This window comes from Gymnogyps californianus, chromosome 2 (assembly GCF_018139145.2).
Source record: "Gymnogyps californianus isolate 813 chromosome 2, ASM1813914v2, whole genome shotgun sequence".
NCBI lineage: Eukaryota > Metazoa > Chordata > Aves > Accipitriformes > Cathartidae > Gymnogyps > Gymnogyps californianus.
Window position 1 is genome coordinate 40,465,981 of NC_059472.1, and position 18,676 is coordinate 40,484,656.

The window sequence follows — 18,676 nt, forward strand, 5'->3', positions numbered from 1 at the left end:
CGGCAGCGCCCCCGTCCCGGCGGGGCCGCTCTCCCCCTGCCGCGCCGGGACCGGGAGCGGGACGGCTGCCGAGCCCTGCTGCTGTCGTGTTTGTAAGCTATACATTCAAATTCGTGATACAAACCGAAACAAACTCATTCTGTAAGTAAAGTAGACAAATCCCACCAAAAAGTGATTACCAGTAGCACGCTTAACGGTCTTCCCTGCATCGCTCCGGAAACTAAATAAGCGTCTTAAAAGTATAAAGAGATTAAAATGTAAACCCAGTGTAAAGACACTCTGCATTACAGGAATTTTCAGCGAGTCATTTGACCAGATAACTTTTTACCATCGTTGTTTGTAGCAGGTTGGAGAAGGAAAAACAAAGTCATGCGCTGCTGAGCAGGGGCACCCTCCCCCTCCTGCTCCCGCCGCTCCTTTTCGGGGGCTGTTTGCTGCACCCACACTCGTACCTCTTCTATGGGAAAGAGAGGAGGCATCTTCATAGGATCCCTCGCAGCTTTTCCTCTACGCTCTCTTAACACAGAGTTACTAAGCTGGGAGCCAGACCCGGACAACATGGATGTCAAAAGCTCCTCTCGCTTCTTGGGTCGTTGGCTCCCTCGAGCCAGGCGTCCGCGTCGGTGCTGCGGCCATCAGGGCCACTACAGCCACAGAAATATTTCAGGCTTCTCCGGAGGAAGTCTGAAACTCTTCCACATCGTGTCGTTCACGTCTGGCCTACTCAATCTCTCTTGGGTTTAGGGGGAAAGCACCTTTTCGGGAGAAGGGACGGTTTGCGGATGGAGAGGCGTCACCACCTCCCATGCTGCCGGGCCCGCGCAGTCACGCAGAGAGGGGCCAGCAGCCGGGGGGGTGACGCTGTCCCATGCTTTCAACTGAAAAACGTGTTGAAAAGCTGATAGCACGTGACGGTGCGGTATAATACGTTCCCTGTTCTTCACTGTGGTCTTCCATAAAGTTAAAAATAGCAAGTGGAAATAGTGTTTAAAAAAACTTTGAAGCAGCACATGCCCCGAGTATACCTTCACCAAATTTGCTCGCTTTACGATCATTCTATTTTTAATGTGCATTTCTCTACTTTGTGGGGAAAAAAAAACAAAAAACCCTACACAGAGGTATCCTCCCAAGTTACTAAATGTAATCAGTTTCAGTTTTCTCTTGCAGTATGTTGACAGACCAGAGAGTAAACAGCCTAGAAACACTTACCCGCAAGTCTGTTTTTCTGCTCTTACCATTTAACTGCGCCCCTAAGGTGGCAGCCAAGCACCCTGGCGTAGCGTACGCTCGCCTGGAACTCCCCTTGCTTTCAAAGATTTAAGTTCTCCAAGATTTAGGGGCAGGAGAAACTCATTCTGAGACCAACTGCCAGCAGCCTCACTGCTCCCCCTAGAAACTTGTTTCAGTTTCTTGTTGAGCAGAAATCAGATTGCAAAGCTTCCGAGCATGAAAAGCGTTTAAAGAATATTGTAGTGACAGGGTAAGACAATCAAAGAAATGCAGCATTTCTTTAAAAAAGAAGTATATTAGCATGGCACCAGCAACGAGGGGGGACACGTGTAGGTACTTAGTTAAATGTTTGTTCCAAGGAAAAAAAAATGCCCCAGTCTCTAGCGCATGCCTCTTGCTGAAGGCACAGAACCAGCTCCTCGGGTCCCATAAATCATCCTCACGCCGTGGCCTAAGAAATCAGCTGGCTTACTACTCGGGTAATAAAAATGTGAAGGGAGTCTCCCAACGTCTTCCAACATTAGAAGAAACAGAATCCGCAAACGGCACTTCCACAGAACGGGGAGAATTACAGCCGCGCTCCAACTCCTCAGCAGCAATAGGAAATGGAGAGTAAGGACAAGTGCTGCAGGGGATTCACCACGCCAAGGTGGGACATGGTCCAGGTGTGGCACCTGTTCACACGCATGCATGCTCGACGGTAGTACCAGACATGGATGAAATACATCATTGCGTAGCTGCTACGGAGGAAAACGTTTTGAAACCTCAACTCATGCTTCAGCCAGTCCCCATAGAGAAAGTCGTAACTCCCCAAGTTATCAACAAGCACCTTGCAACTCCATAGGAGAGTGAGGAAACAGCAACATGGCAGTCTTCATGATTAACCTTATTGGTAACAGCTTATTAAAATATCCAAGAGATGACAGGGATGAAAATTCACTTGTGGCCACCCAACCCTTTGTACGCTGTTGGGACGAAGTAATCCATCTGATGTAGGCAGCCATTTGGCTCGCAGATTAGAAAGAATTTGCATTAATGGCTGAGAATTTCAACAGCAGTTGCAGAGCAAGGGTATGTGTACCAACGAAACCCCAATGAATTGCTACACTTTACCTAACTAGGTAAACTTTCAAGGTGGGGATAGTTTGTACAAAGCTGAGCAAGTCACTGTGTATGACAGGCATAATTACACAGAGATAAGTTAATGTACTCCATAAGAAGTACAGCACAGAGATTACTGAGCGGCATTTACATCTGTTTTAAAACATCAGTATTACAAAATGCAAATGATTTAGTATCACATGAAAATACAGAGGAAGGTTATTTATTCAGTAGACTTTGAAGAACCAGCATCTGTTTTAACAGGCAGGTATAGTGAAATGTGATCTTAAGGTCTAGACGTTGTCACTTCCGAAGGCGGCAGGTGACACCTCACGATGCCGAGTCCCCGCACAAGCCGTGCACAGGTAGGCCCCAGCAGCCTGTGCCTCATTTCTGACAACCCAGTCCGGGTATTCGGCTTGTTTGAGAGCTGCTAATGCTGAGGACTGTGCACCGAGAGCTCAGAGCAACCCGCCCCGCTTGAGAAAAGCCCTGTTAAGTGCATCTGCTTCCTCACCTGCTCAGCACTGCGATGGCCCAAACCGTGCATCCGTTCCGACAGAAAGTAGCTGTGCTTGTGCCGTACCCTCCAGCCGGCTTCTTCCAAAAGGCTTTTTCGCTTTGATGAAGGAACTTGCAGCTCCCAAGGAAATTCTGTACAGATGTACCCAAAACCCAACAACTTCTCATCTCACAGCCTTTCTTTTACTTCTGTTTGCGCAAGGGGAGATGTGAAACTGCACCAGGAGCCCAAGCTTGTGCCTGGAGTAGCTGCCCTCCAAGCACCTCAGGCTTGGTGTTCAGGACGCCATTTCGTGGCCTCAGATGAGCTAAGGCATCATGCTTCGTCCCATGATTGGTGGGAAGTGGCTCCGAAATCGCACGACCCTGACATACACTCACGTTTTATTCATCTCTGAACATTTTTTCAGCCAAATGAAGCGAAAAAGACAAATCGTTTCTTGTTCTTTCACAAGTGAAAGTTTTACTCAAAGTTTCTCAAAAATTAGGCAGCAATGGAAGCACACAAGACTGAGAGGGTGAAGTGGCCAAAAGGGCACAGACAATAATGATGTGCCATGTGCTAAAGAATATTCCTTTTTTTAGAAGAAATTGTTCACCAACGTAAAGCACGCTGAAATACCGAGAGCACGTGGATTTTGGTTAGTACCAGGAAGCAGTAGACTCGTACCAGAAAGAACAACCTTAACGATTTCAGCTGAAAAGCTAAAAGCGTTAGAAATACGAGTGCTGCAAGGAGCCACCCTGTGGCACCAGCAAGCTAAGCGAACAGAGGGGGAGCCAGGGTAGACACTTCTGTGGGTTGTGTTTGTTTTTTGTTTTTTTTTTTTTAAACTCAAGCCAGCCGGAGTGACAAAAGCTGGAACTGGCCCAAACAGCCACTTCTGTGGCGGGGAACTCCTTAACTGAGGAACTGAACCAGAAAAGCAGAGGGGCAGCAAGCTCCGGCAGCTCGGGTCCACATGCCACTCACCTGCCAGGCCTTACAGGGGCAAAGCTCTCTGAGGGACGTCAGCATTCCCCGCTGCCTCACCCTCGGGAACCCAACAACAAGAAGAATTATTAATGCTACTCCCAAAAGTCATTCTTTTCTGTGGAAGTGTTCTGATACAGTAATCTCTCTCAGAACAAGGATAACAACGTATAGCTCTCTCAAGGCTAACTTAAGGACGTAACCAAAGACTTGAAGGGGGGAATAGGTGGAAATGCCATCTGAGACAACACACCGTGAATTGTCACTGTGGGTTGCATAGGTACACACACAGTTGTGGGCAGCTGCCCCGAACCTGCCTGCACTCTGCCCCTCAAGTCTCTCAGAAACGCTGCCTGCGTACTGCCACGTGCCCATGACAATCTGGACAGCTGGAAGGCAGCACCCACTGGAATGCCAGCAGCACAGAGGTGATAAACCACTCGCTCTCCTTCCCAAATAGACTCACTGCTTAGTTTACCAAAGTAAGAGGCAGGATCCCTCAGCTTTCCATCTAAACTCCGATTTAGCAGGCCAGTGCCCGACTGCTCAGCTCAGCCCCCCAGTTCCCATTGCTACTGGAGACAAGACACTTGGTTAGACAGGCCACCTCTTTAATCGGGAACAGTAGTGAGTTATAAAAATGGAGCAACACCAGGGAACGAACCTACTCCACGACATCCCTGCTTGTGAGGACGTTCACTCTTGGACCGTGACACAAACTGACAGTTTCACGGTCGGTTTTGTTTTCACGGTGCAGAAGCAGCATTAAGGACTCCCATTTCCATCTTTGACGGCTCAGTAGAACATGCCTCTTCTTATATGGAGAGACACAGCTATCACAGCGCTGACAATTTCTGACCTTTGTCCTTAATAAATGGAAGGCATCATATCTAAGAATGAAGTCACACACCCGACGAAACTATCAGCTGACATAAAAATACAGCAACTCATCTGCTTAGCAACACAAGCAGCCACCAACATCACTTCCTTCTTAAATACAAAGTTCAGTTCACGGGCTCCACCCTGACTCAGAGCTGCCTGTAAAATTGGATCTGACTCGCCGAGAGGTCACGTCTCCTCGCTGTGAGCAGGACTTTCCACAGCAGCTATATTTCACTGGAACTTCCCAACGCGCAGCCCGGGGGAGGCAGGGAGGGAGGGAGGGAAACGCCGCTGCAGTCACAGAGTTCACCTGCCGAGGAAGCAAGGTGCTGACTTTCACGTTTCCATTCAGCTTCCCTTCAAGACAGATTTTTCAGAGCAGGTACCGAATAACTTCTTCCTTCTGTGGACTGGGGAGCAAGAGTGATCTGTCATGATTATTTCCTGGGTTTGCACATGCAAGGAGCACCCTGGTGCGACATTCTCTGATATGGTCAGAAATACCTACGCACGTTGTTGTTACTTGTTTTAAGATGGGAGGCAATTTAAAACCCACAGCCAAACACACATTTGTAATATCCCTGAAAAATAGTTATAAACTTGTTATTTTTGCTACTTAGGTTCATTGAGAAAAAGATGTGTTTAAAATTGTTTCTTTAAACTGTTACACTACAAATGCAGTAAGGAACACCTTAAATGCATTCAGTTTTACAACTTTTCCATGTATTTTTTTTTGTAAATGCTTCATAAAATTGCAAGTCAACAACAATTAAAAAAAATCCATTTACTATATTCAAGTTAGATGTGGTTTCTCTCTGATTCTTTTTCTATTCTGAAAGAGGATCAACTAATAGGATGATACCGTTTTCTCATTAAACTGAGGTCCACTCCCCTCCCTGCTTGGTAAACTTCTAGGAAGAGGACTGAGAGGGATCTGAAGAGACCATCTGGTCCCCCCCGGCCGCACAAAGACAGGATAAAGTAGCCCCAGACAATCCCCAACAGATGTTTGTCTAACCTGCTCTTAGAAACCCTCCGTGAAGCAGATACCCGAACTTCCTAAGTAGCTTGTTCTGGTATTTCACTATAACGATTTAAAAGTTGTTGTTGCACCTCCCCCCACTCTCCTAATATCCAATTTAAATCATCCTCCCACCCTCCTAATATCCCATCTGAGACATTTTCCCTCTGTACAGATCCAATTTATCTCATCTTTCCCCTAGCATTCAAAAACAGTTGATCAAACCTCTTCTAACCTTTTACACATTGGAAAATTTATCCAATTCCCTCTAAAAATTATTTTGCAGCCTCAACATCCTCCCTTCCTTTGGAATTTCCTTTTATATTCTATCTCTCTTATTTTTTCTTGCCCTGTCCTGTACTTTATTTTTCAGCATAGAACATGAAACTGAAGGCAGTACTGCAGTTGAGGCCTTACTGGCTCTTAGTGGAGGCATCTTTACATCTTTCTCTATGACTTACATATGCCACCTATTGATAAATCCTAAGAGAGCATTGCATTTTGCAAAAGCATTGCATCGTCCATTGCTATTTTGTTAGTGATTCTCTACAAACTCCCTATAGCCATCTACCTTGATTTCTCCAAGAAATTGACGATTGTTTTCACTTTTGCATTTATTAAGTTCATTTTGATTTCTGAACTGATCATCCATAGCGGCCACCATCCTCCTAGCTTGGTGTAATTGAGACGTTTCATAAACGTGCTCTGCATTACATCAATCCATATTATTACTTGTGTTTTCTTATACTGGATTTATCACAGTAGTATCTTGGTGCCTTACAGCAAAGTAATTGGTGACACCTCTTCTGTCTCTTTCTATCTTGTCCTCTCTCTCTCCAGAAGGGTGTGCATGGAAAATTTGGTTTCAGAAGGATATAGGGACATACATAAAATCACTGTATATTTATATACAGAAAAAGTAAAATAAATTGTTCCTTCCACTATTTCAGGCCCAGCCCTGAGAAAACAGTCTCACACCTAGTTAAGTTTAAAGCTTATGGAAGAGTTCTGCTGCAACAGAGTAGCAGAGTTGTCAGCGGTGGTCTTCATTTCACTGGCACAAAACACTTTAAGAGAGGGGCCAAAACTCTGAATATGAATCAATACTCTATGGAAACAGCATAATATGGAGGAAAAGGATAATGCACTCGCACTGTAGCCTGCATTAATTATTGTGGGTTCTGGGACATTCAAAAAGTGTGAGATACATTCAGCAAACATGTAAGGACTTAAACTTACTTGTACGATCTTCACAGTTTCTCACAATCCAGCCAAGCGCGTATCCCTTGCGCAGCACTTCACTGCAAGAAAAGAAACAACTGCCTGGCTAAGTAGAGTTTAATCATCAAAGTATTTAAAACAATGCACAGTTAATTGAACCTTACAAATATTAAATTTAAAACTGAATTTAGCAAAATGTACTCTGATAATACCAACTCACAGATAAAGGAACACCTCACTTCATGCATACATTTCATAGGAGACATGTTAGATCTGATTCCACGAGATGCTGCGTACTTGTCATTTGTGCTGACATGATTTGAAAGCAGAGGTGTTCAATTCCACTCAGTGCCAATCGTGAAGAAATAAATCTAGAGCCACAGATCAGTGTTAAAAGCACCACCACCACCACCCGACACTTCATTTTGTATCCCTCCATTCTGCACCCCTTCTGTTTCTGTCTTGCGTAAATATCTAGCATTTGTCTTATCCTTAAAGAGGAATGCCTCAGCTCTGCAGTGCTGGGGGAACTCCCCTGGAAACCTGCCAGAAACTCACCTTTCCTATGCACAAGTTTATACTTTGGGTATTACAAGCAACTCATACAATCATTATATTTACTTGTACGTTCTTGGCAGATGAACAGAACTTGCTTATTTCAGTTAAGGCAGAAAGACCTCGTATCTTCATCCTGTGGTCGAAGAGGAGGCAGGGGATGTGCGCTGCATCCGTAATGCCACAGGTCACACTTCATAGGCTGCACACTTAAGTAGCGCTGCACTGAATGGCACAACTTTTAAGCAACGGACCAACTGTTTTCTCTCTTAGAAAATGCAAGCCAGAACATGCCGTATTTTTCGCACTGAGAGCACAGATTATATCACAGCCTCTAAGGCGGCAGGGTTTTACCTGAAGCTTGCCTACAACTTAACAGAAAAGTTGTAAAACAGCTGCTAGAAGATTGTCCTCGTTTCAGCTGGGATAGAGTTAATTTTCTTCTTAGTAGCTGGTACAGTGCTGTGTTTTGGATCTAGTGTGAGAACAATGTTGGTAACATGCTGATGTTTTAGTTGTTGCTAAGTAGCGCTTATCTTAAGCCAAGGACTTTTCAGTTTCCCATGCTCTGCCAGCAAGCAGGTGTGCAAGAAGCTGGGAGGGAGCAGAGCCGGGGCAGCTGACCTGAACTAGCCAAAGGGATATTCCATACCATGGAACATCATGCCCAGTATATAAACGGGGGGGAGTTGGCTGGGAGGGGCGGATCGCTGCTCCGGCATTGGTCAGCGGGTGGTGAGCAATTGCACTGTGCATCACTGTTGGTTTTTTTTCTTTTCTTTTTTTTCCCCTCTTCTTTTTTTTTGTTATATTCCTTTTCATTACAACTATTATTATTATTATTATATTTCATTATTATTATTGTTAGTATTATATTTTACTTTAGTTATTAAACTGTTCTTATCTCAACCCATGAGTTTTACCTTTTTTTCCCCGATTCTCCTCCCCATCCCACTGGGGGGGGGAGGCAGGGGGCAGTGAGGGAGCGGCTGCGTGGTGCTTAGCTGCTGGCTGGGGTTAAACCATGACAAAGATAAAGACAATAGATACAGTGTTAGCACTAATATTCATCGTTTAATCTTTGGTGTAGTAGGTTACCAACACGACTTTTGAGTCACAACACTGCACATGCTGTCAGGTTTTTTATTTAATAAATAATATACCACACACCATGTCCACCTTGCATTCTGTAGGGAAATAAGAAATGTTGACAAGGGAGCTAAAAAGCCCAAACACGATGGCAGCCATATGGATGCCAACTTCTTAGAAACCAAGTTTAATGACGCATAAAAGCTGCTCATTTTCTTTAGAGGTAGGCTTAATTTTTTAAGTTACATTTGCTGTTGTATGACCACCATAAGTCGATTTGCTACATGATATACAAGGAAACTCCCCAGAACATCAATTAATCAACATAAGTAAAGGTAGATATTCTAATATCTTGGTCAAGTGACCACAAGTCTCTTACATTTGTAGCTTAGTCTGAAAGGCAGGCAGTTCTCAGGGCCTGGATGAAAGGGAATGGCAGCAGGATTGAGGGAGGAGCAGGAAAAGGCCCACTTCCACCTGGAGTTACTTTTTATAAACCTCCTTGCTACCAAATAGGCAATCCCAGTGCTTACAAGGATTTCCCCATGGGAGCCTTGTTGACAAAGGCACAAATACATAGTTTATTCTTGATCCTGAAAAAAACAAAAGGAGAGCCTTCAGAGAAATAGAGAGATCATCTGTTCAGATCAACACGCTGGAAAGACGTTTTTCTGTCACAACTCTTCACAGAGATTTAAGGTTAGCAAGCTGCAGATTCCCAAATAGAAGGAGCAGTAGCAGTTATTGCAATAAAAGAATCAGTGTACCTGGGCCTTGGATTTTTGTCAAACAGAAAATATAATTACACTCGGAAGTTCTCCAGCGCCAAAGACAGCAGCACATCTAACACTTTATGCTGTCCTAGGTCTTTTTTTACAGAAGACACAATGCAAAGGCACAACGGTATCATAAGGGTTACCATCAAAGCCAGTAAGTCCTTAAACTTTCCTACCAATCCCTAGAAACAATCTTCTGAAAAACAAAGATACCACCACACACACACACACACAAAACTACTGAAAAAATTACAGGCCATACATATTTTTAAACCCTCACTGTTCTTTCCCCTAGTCTAAATGCCATAAAATCCCAGTAGCTTAAACTGCTGTAAGAATTTTAAACCTATCATTCACCTCAAATCATAAGTTTTACTACACATTTTTCACCTCCTTTAAAAATGAAAACCCAGATTCAGCTTTTAGCAGAAGTGAGACTATTGGTTCACCATGATTAGATGTAACCAAAGGAAAACAAACAAACGAACTTGGGGCCTAATGTTGTCGACATTTGTTCCATACACAGGCCTTTACCCGGTACTTCTCAGCACTAGCACACATGGTAGTTTTTGCAAGATCATGGCCTTGTTTTAGTATAACACAATCAAGATAATTTTTACAAGGTCAGAAAGTTGGAAGAAGAGGAAACAAAATCCAGGCCAGTTGTGTCTGGAATCAATTAGGCTTATGTGCTTTTCAGATGCTGCCTGCCTTTCTATTAAATAGTATTTCAATGTATACATACTATTAGTGTGTACCTAAAAGTATGCATTGCATACATTTCTCCATTTATTTAAACCCACCTAAACTAGGGATGTCAGGAGGTCAAGAGGTGTTCATCTGTGAGCACTGAAATGGTTTTGCTTTGGGTTTACAGTTTAGTTATCTGCCTCCTCAATGACAAACTGGTCGGAAGGGCCAAATGTCCCAGCATGCCTGTGGGGTACTCTACCTGCCCAAAAAGCAAATCAAAACTGAAGGAGTTGTCCAGGCAATACCGACTATGCCCACTGTCAACTTTTAAGCACTTCACTTTTAAGATTTAGAGCCAAAAGAAAACATTATTTTATCTTTATAAGATGCAACTTTACTGTCTAAGCATCACATTTAGTATGGAATCATCCACAGAAGACTTTAATTAATGAAAAGTAGACTTCATGGGGAATTTCCAGTTTCTCTACATTGTTTTTTCTCTAGATGAGGCCAGTCTAATTTATAGTAAAATTAAAGCCAGTATCAGTACAGAAGGCATGTGCAGGGGTATACAATCCAGATAGATTCTTGCTGCATTCAGAAGTAAAACAGGTGACAGTAATAATTGTTGCTAATGTTGTGAAAAAATTTACAGACCTAAAAGTTCTATTGTCTAACCACTTAAAGATCAAAATATTTACCTTCACTGCTTCTTTTCTCACCTTCGTTTTGCCAAGTACAAAAATAAAGTGAAAGAAAGTGTTTTTCCTCCACTAAAGTAACTCTTTAACATAAGAAGTTGAAATTATTTTGGAGATAGCATTATAAATAATAAAATGCAGTGAAAGAAGTTAAAAACTTCGAATTTCCTATTATTTTTCTAAGCAGAACAGCTGTATTGTGTCTTTACTGTAAATAGCCAGTCACAGAGCTGGCTAGGTACCACAACATATATAGGTCAGCAACGCTTCAGCTGGAGCTGGGTCAGAGGAGGGACCCTGGGATGGGCTCCAGGCAGATTCTGCAGGGGCAGGGGGAAGGGGAGGGCGACAGGCTGGCTTGCCCTCGCACTGACCACAAGAAACCCAGCCCCAGGTTGCAGGGAATAATTTTACTGCTGAAGTCACCCCTCGCACACCCCTCCCGCATCTCCTTGCACTCGCACATCTCCGCGCTCGCGTAGCAAGGGGAGAACGCTCACCGCCAGCGAGGCTCCGTGCAAACAGCATTTGTTGAAGGGACAAACACAGCGTTAAGCGAAGGCCCCCGGATGGTCTGAGGAAGTGGCCTGGCTTAAATACGCCAACAGCTGCCACGGTTATTGTAATGCCAGGGAATCGGATCCCATCTACAGAGCGCTGACGTGACTTCGCGCCCCTTCCTCTCAGCGTGGGGGAGGACTCCTCGCGCTTGCCAGCGCTCTTGCTCTAGGAGGAAATCTCACCTTTTTTTTCAGGTTCGACCTTCTTTGCCGGACGGGGCTGCGGGCGCGCTCCTTCGCAGCGCCCTTCCACAGCGAAGCACAAGCAACGCGTCACCTCCTGACGGGCTCGGTTCACAAAGCCCGAGACGTTGGACCCGCTTCCTCACGCTGCCGTGACATATCGTCACAGCAACCCCCCCCGGGGAATCCCAGCCAAGTTTGTGCCGGACACTGCACCCGCACGCCGAGGGAGCAGCTCCCGAGGATGTTGGCCGAGATGGGGGAAGGGGCCCGACGCGCTCGGCTCCCCTCGGCCCCTCTCCCAGCCGAGGGCCACCGCCAACCAACCGCCTCAGCTCACCCCCTCACAGCGCCGCGGGCCGGCCCGCCGGACCCCAGGCGGCCTGCGCTGCTCGCAGAGGCCCCTCGGGGCCGCGGCAGCGGGGCGAACGGGCCGCGGGGGAGAGCGGGCAGCCGGTGACAGGCGCCTCCCAGGGCGGCGGCGGCGGCGGCGGCGGCCCCGGGGGGATGGCGGGCCGGACCCCGCCCGCGCCACCGCCCGCTACCTGCGCCCCTCCCCCCGCGGGACGGAGGTTGCCGTGGCGACGGCCGCGCTCAGGCGGCGGGCCGGGCTACCGGGCCAACACGCCCCTACCCCCCTCGCAGCCCTGCGAGGGAGCCACCGGCACGGCACGGCACGGCACGGCCCTCCCCCACGGCCGCCACCGCCTCCCGGCCGAGCGCCCCCTCCCCCCGCCCCCCAAGGGAACCCCCGCCCCGCCCCCTCCCGCGGCGACAGGCGCGACCGCGGCTGCCCCTCCCCCCGCCGGCCCGCTCCGCGCGACGTCACCGCGGCCGGGCTTTCCTTCTCCTGACGGCGACTGCCCGGCCGCCCTGATTGGGCGCGGCCGCCGGCCAATGGGGAGCGCCGCCCCCCCAACACCCCCCACCCCCCACCCCCCCCCCCGCCCGGTGTCGCCGCGGAACGGAGGGGACTCGACACGACATGTCCCGTCCCGTCCCGTCCCGTCCGGGCGGGACGAGCGCCCCGGCCCGACCGCCCCAGCCCGAGTGCCGGCCGGCGGGAGCGGCCCCGGGGCTGCGATGAGTCACGGCCCCGGCCTCCGCACCGCGTGGCGGCGGGGGCGGGCGCTGCCCGGCCGGCCGGCGGGCGTCAGGGGCCTGGGGGCCCCGTGCGGAGACCCGTCGGGGCGCCCCGTCGGGGCCGGGCTCCGTCGGGACCGCCGTGTGCGGGGCCCGCCGCCGCTTCCGACTCCCCCGCGCAGGCAAAGCTGCACCCGTTTAACTTAAGCCCCCTGTAGATGTATTTATTTCGGTTTAATAGGTGTTTATGGTATGTTAGTCCGGACCTGTTCCTAATCAATCCGAGCCAAATCAAAATAACGCAGATTGATATCGGCCCCAGAGCAGCCGCGGAGGCCTCGGTGCCAACCCAGCAGGTTTCTGCCTCACACCTGTGGGTAAACCGGCGGTGGCTTGGGAGCGGACAGGCGCTGGTGCCCCGGGCAGGCCCGAGCAGGACGGCTGGTCAGGCCGCTTCGGTGGCGGGCTGGCTGACGATGGCTCCGCTGGGGCTGTGGCGTTTCGCCCTCCCGCCCAGACTGACCGCTGTCAGGATGGCAACAGCGAAAGCGTGCGAAGGACAACAGCCTTCCCCGGCAGGACGGAGAAAGAGGAAGTTACGGCACATGGATATCGCGGTCGGCTTTTTTCATTTTCTGTCCTGGTTTATGGTAGGAGCACATGGTCGTCGTAACAAGCCACAGCGCTGGGAGGAAGAATTACCTCATGGAATTGCAAGCACTTTCCAAGCAAAGGTGGAGTCTAGAGCAAACAGCAGATCCAGCTGATAGTGGTTGATAAGCTTGGAGAGTATCACGTTGCTGCTTTGCATACCTCAGAGACGCCTCAGCCCTTGCGGAGCAGGAAGGGGAGACGGCTCTAACAGACTGGCTCCCCAGCACCCAGATAACGAGAGATGTCTCCTCCTTCCTGCAGCAAGCAAGCTTATTCCTTGGCTCACGAAGCAATAGTTTCAGTAGCAGCTTTTCCTCTGCTGCAACCCTGAACGGATCCTCCTTACATTTGGTGAGCAACAATAACTCAACAACTTTAGAACTTCAGAGTTCATCTGACATTGAAGGAAAACTGCTTTTTGCCTTGCATAGCAATTGAACTAACCTGGAAAGCCAGCAGGATGGAATGAAGTTACGTACACCTTCAAAATAAAGCCCAAAGCAAACAAACACCACTCGGATGGTGCTTGGCCAAAAAAATTGCTAATAGGTAACTGCATGTCTTCTGTGATTGTACTGAAGCCTTCTACTGCTAGTGGATGACCTAGGAGAGGGGATTTCACAGCCTCTGTGCAGGCCTGTCAGTACGGCAAACCTTCAACCTTGTAAACCACTTTGTGCTCCGTGCCCAGGGTTCATGCCACCAGCTGTGGTTACCCAGCCTTTTGCTGCACGTCTCCATTAGGCACAGCTCAGTAAGCTTCCTCGCGTGTCCTGTGCTTCTCCCAGGTCCTCAACAGAGTTAAATAGGTGGGTCTATGACCAACTATGTACGTTCAGTTTATATAGTGGCACTGTTATAAGCAAACATCACTTCATCCAAAGTAGACAAACTAAAGTTATTTTTTTCACCAGTGATAGTTAAGAAAGGTCTTCCAGAAGAAACGGGGAAGCAAATAGAGTCAGACTTGGAGTCCAGAGAAAAATGCCAAAGTATTAATTTATGATGCACAGTGGTCAGTCCTGCAGGCCAGTGCTGTGACATAACATACATTAGACTTTCTTCAGTGGTAAGGGTGCCCTTTTCCCTGAAGTTACATGGCTTTGTAGAAAAACATGCCAGACAATTACAATATTGCACATACTTTACTTCACAAACTTCATTTCTGCTTCATAGCAATAGCCATGTGAGATACCACAAGCGTTTTAGTTTCTCTGCAGGAATGTTTTACTTGTGAGATGAGAGTTGAACAAGACAAGGCAAGGAGAATCAGCACAGCCTGTCCACTGGATTCTTGTACACTACTGATGGCTGACAGACCTTCGTCCGTGACCACTTGGTTTAGGTCAGTCAGTCACGCTTTGCTTAGAAGTGGCTGGATTGACTCTCAAGGACACCAGAAACACAAATTCTTTTTTGTTCTGATATTCTCCATCTTAAGTGCTTTTGACATGAACCTAACCAGCAACCCACAAGTAAGGTCCAGTCATCCTCACAAATTAAAATATGACAGAAAAAGTGTAAAAATCTGCTTCCAACTACATTCAAGACAAAGCTTTGCTGTATTTGTATACAACAAGCCCAGACAGGTGTTGTATGTGGATCCAGGTATTTTTTGAGCCCGCACTTGACAAGTTAATTTGCCCCTCCGCCACTATTTCTGTTCCCATCTCTCCTCCTAAAAAACACGTGTACGTGTCCTTAAATTCTGGACACTGCCTCAGCTCCGGTCTTAGCATTACCAATGTGCACCTGGCCAAACAGGGTGTTCTCGAGCAGCAACACCTTCCCAGACGTAGGTGGCAGTGTTCAGCTGCTGGGTAACGCTTGTTAAACTGACAGCCTCTCCCCGCATCACCTTCCCATGGGTTTTTGTCTTCCTGAGTACCCTTAACTGTCTTAAGTCACATTATTTCAGACATTTCCTGCATCTGAAAATGTTTTCCCAAGCCATAATCAGAAAACATACTGTTTGCTTGACTATTTTAACTTGGACAACGTGAAATTGACAATTGTTAGAATTGTACCTTGGTCTCTTTTGAGCTGTCCTCTCACTTAAGGGTTTTCTTGCCTCCCAGTATTTCATGTCTAAGTCTAGGAAAAGTAAACAATCAGCTTCCAGTTAGTTTGATATGTGGTACTGGGCTTCGCTTAAGTAAGAAGGGCTAATTAGATCTTGCTATAATTTACACCAAATGTACCATAGTCCCAAGCATCAACAAGATTCTGCCTAATATAAACATTTGTATCTCTGACTCTTTAAAGAAGGAATTTTAAAAATCGTAACTATGCCGTGGGGGGAAAAAAAAAACCTCAAAACATACTGATGTGTCGATTCATCTGCACTCATGCTGCCATTCATTTTTAAGTGAACAGTATACCTGAGAGTATAGAATAGTGATTTCTTTAATCAGTACTCCCAAGACAACAGTGTACCTTTTTAGACTGGGGTAAAACTGACTGCAGAGCACGCTGGTTTTGCCTTCTCCAGCTTGAACTGCCTGTGATAAGATTGCTACAGCAACAATCTCTTTCCTCAAGTCAATCCTAAAGCAGGAACACTTTTTCCCTTCCCCTCCTCCTCCAGCTGCTAAGCAAAGAATAAACTTTTAGCTTCGCCCCTCCTTTATTGGAAGGGGAATAGGGTAATACGCTGTAATTGGTTTTCCATGTTTGCCAAGAGTCTGTTTCCTCTTATCATCCACAATATTTAACATAAGTCTTGTAATAGTTCCAAAAATAATAAAATCTGTCCCAAGAATAAAAATGATAGATCCACAACATGCTGCTTTTTTGTCATGGTCTTGGTTTCGTAACATTCTGTTAGTAGTTTTTATTGCCTAATGTTGTGGTTTCTTTCATACGCAGCAGACCCAGTAAAGACATTTCATCAGCTACTTACACAGCAGCAGCCTGGATTATTTACAAATGGAGATTTCAGTACCGTATTAAAATAAATCACCACTGCATACTGTTAAAGTTACATTGCAGTAATATGGCAGAAGAAAACCCAGAGATTCTAGGGGGAGGAACATGAAGTATATACAAATTGTAAGTATAATATCAGCAAACAAATTTATTAAGGTATCCAAATAAAACCTGTTAGTCTTCCTCCTTCTCCCCTATCTCCTCCCATGCAACAGTGGAAGAAGAGCAGGCAAATTATATCCCCCCACACATGCAAAACAGTACATGCGGTATATGTAACAAGTAACAGAACCCATGCAATGCTTCCCTCATTTCATACCATGCAGCAAGATGATATATCCCTCTCTCCCTCTGCCCCACTCTTCCATCCCCAAAGCAAATGCCCCATATTGGGCAAATTCGCTTAAGTATAGGTGTAACAGATGTGGAGCGATAAAGATGAGAGCAGCACTTTGCCCACTGGATTCAGTTTGAATGAAAGAATACCAGAACAGACAAGACAAAAAGGAGATAATACACAAAAGAAACGATTTAGGAAGAAAACAAACCAACCAACCTACCTAAGAAGAAAGCTGTAGGACAATCAGTAGCATCAAAAGAATAGTTCATCAAGAGGAATCGCTATCTTGGGCCTCAGCATTTACAAAAGCAATACCCTACTGGTAACAACTTTGAGAAACATGCAAGCACATTGGGGTGCCCTCATTTAGAAGGATTACTTAAAAAAAAAAATCCTTTAATGCCCAAAATTGTCTTCTGATTTCTAAGTTGTTTTAATACACATTTTTTCAGTCAGATTAACTGTAACTTACAGCCTGATAAGAGGTTTTCCTTTCTTCCCAAGAACAGATTTAGTGCTCTAACAGTCACAGGTAAACTCTTAAGGCAGAAATAACTTTCCCAACTTAACTGTATGCCATTTAGCCTAAAACTAATCTGTGCCCTTCTAACCCCACCAATATATAAATATTGCAGTTGAAGGCTCTTCAACTAGTCAACGCCACAATGAACTAAGTGTCACAAAAAGTGTAACACAGCAGAAAGGAGACATCTCAGGAGCAGGGAACGGAGCACTCGCTGCCTGCTAGGGGCTTCAGACAGTCCCTCATTATTTTAGCTTATCAGTAAGTGTTTTGGCAGTCATTTACCTTAAGTCACTGCTGAGTCTGATCTTGCACAAGAATAAATCAGAATGATTGACGTCAACACAAACACACAGGTATAAGATGGAGGGGGAGTGTTAATCTTTCTTAAATGACTGCCAAAATTCCTGGAGCTTCTCATTTTAAGTAGAAATGAGAGAGACAAGTTTGTCACTCCAAAATTTACTCTTTTGTAAATTAACTATGGTTTATACCATATGCTAAACTGGGAGTACAGGGAAACTGCACTTTGGTATGATTTTTCAGTATCGATAGTTTTACATTACATGGAACAGCTGTACAATTGGCTGGGGAACAATTAAATGTTTTAATTCTTTGGTTATGAAAATGCAACCAATAAAAGCAACTGGAATTCAACATGAAAGCTCGGCAAGTTATCAGTCACTCATGTACAAGTAAAACTGAAACCTGTGAAAGAATAACCTTGTAAAACACATGCTCTAGAAGTAAACCCTCCTGCTAGGTTGTGTGCTATATCATTTTCAAATTCTAATAGGATAAAATAGCATCAGGACTTCTCAAAAAAACCACAAAAACCCACAGATTTCTAATTGGCAACAAAAGGATTATGTATGCACAAAGCTTGTGACAAAAAGCCAGCCAGAATGTGAGGAAACTTTGGTTTTGTTCTAGCTCCTCTTTGAAAGTACCAGATTCTTAACAATGTACAGTCTAAGACTGGCATGTAAGCCAGGACCAACCAGCAGGATCAAAAATCGATATGCACACATGACCACAGTAAGTCACAGCACATTCCCCCTGCCCCTCACCCCCCCAAAAAAGCACTGGCAGCTCTTTGCTATAATAGCCCTAGATTCCTGGTCAATTCTATACATCTTCCATGCTTTCAGAAAATGAGTGGCTGTCAGAAGCTTTAGCTTTGTACATCATCACCATTTTGTTCTTCTCAGGATAGGGTACAAATTCCCCTCCTCTGCTCTCTTAACAGGGGCAATTTTTATGGCTAAGAGAAATTTTCTCCCATTTGTGATGTAGCTGAGGGTGCTATAGAAGAGCGTGCTTTTCTCCCATCTTGTCTCAAGCAACTGAGTTCTGCAATGTTGCCAGTTGCAAAAAATCTTCAAGCAGTTAATTCAAGCAAGTACTCTTGTTCATTCATTCCTTCTTGTGAGCATCTAGTTACTACAAGCCAGTTTTCCCTCAGCATTAATGCAATTCGGTCCTATGGTTTTACTGTCATGCAACACAATTTTCAAACTTCAACAAACAATGAGTGTGTTTTATAAACACAAACTTCATATAATAAACAGATAACAGTTGAAAGTATGTAAATGGAGTAACATCTTAAGAATTTAAATAGTTGAAAACAATTATATTGGA

General features: G+C 45.9%; 1 long non-coding RNA gene across 1 annotated transcript; it reads right to left on the bottom strand.

Annotated features, from left to right (window-relative positions):
* Window positions 1-4,157: 4,157 nt before the first annotated feature.
* On the bottom strand, window positions 4,158-11,821 carry LOC127013401 (uncharacterized). Its single transcript, XR_007766073.1, has 3 exons — window positions 11,508-11,821; window positions 6,969-7,030; window positions 4,158-5,118 (listed from the first exon to the last, which is right to left on the bottom strand). It is a non-coding gene; the product is annotated as an uncharacterized LOC127013401 (long non-coding RNA).
* Window positions 11,822-18,676: the final 6,855 nt, after the last annotated feature.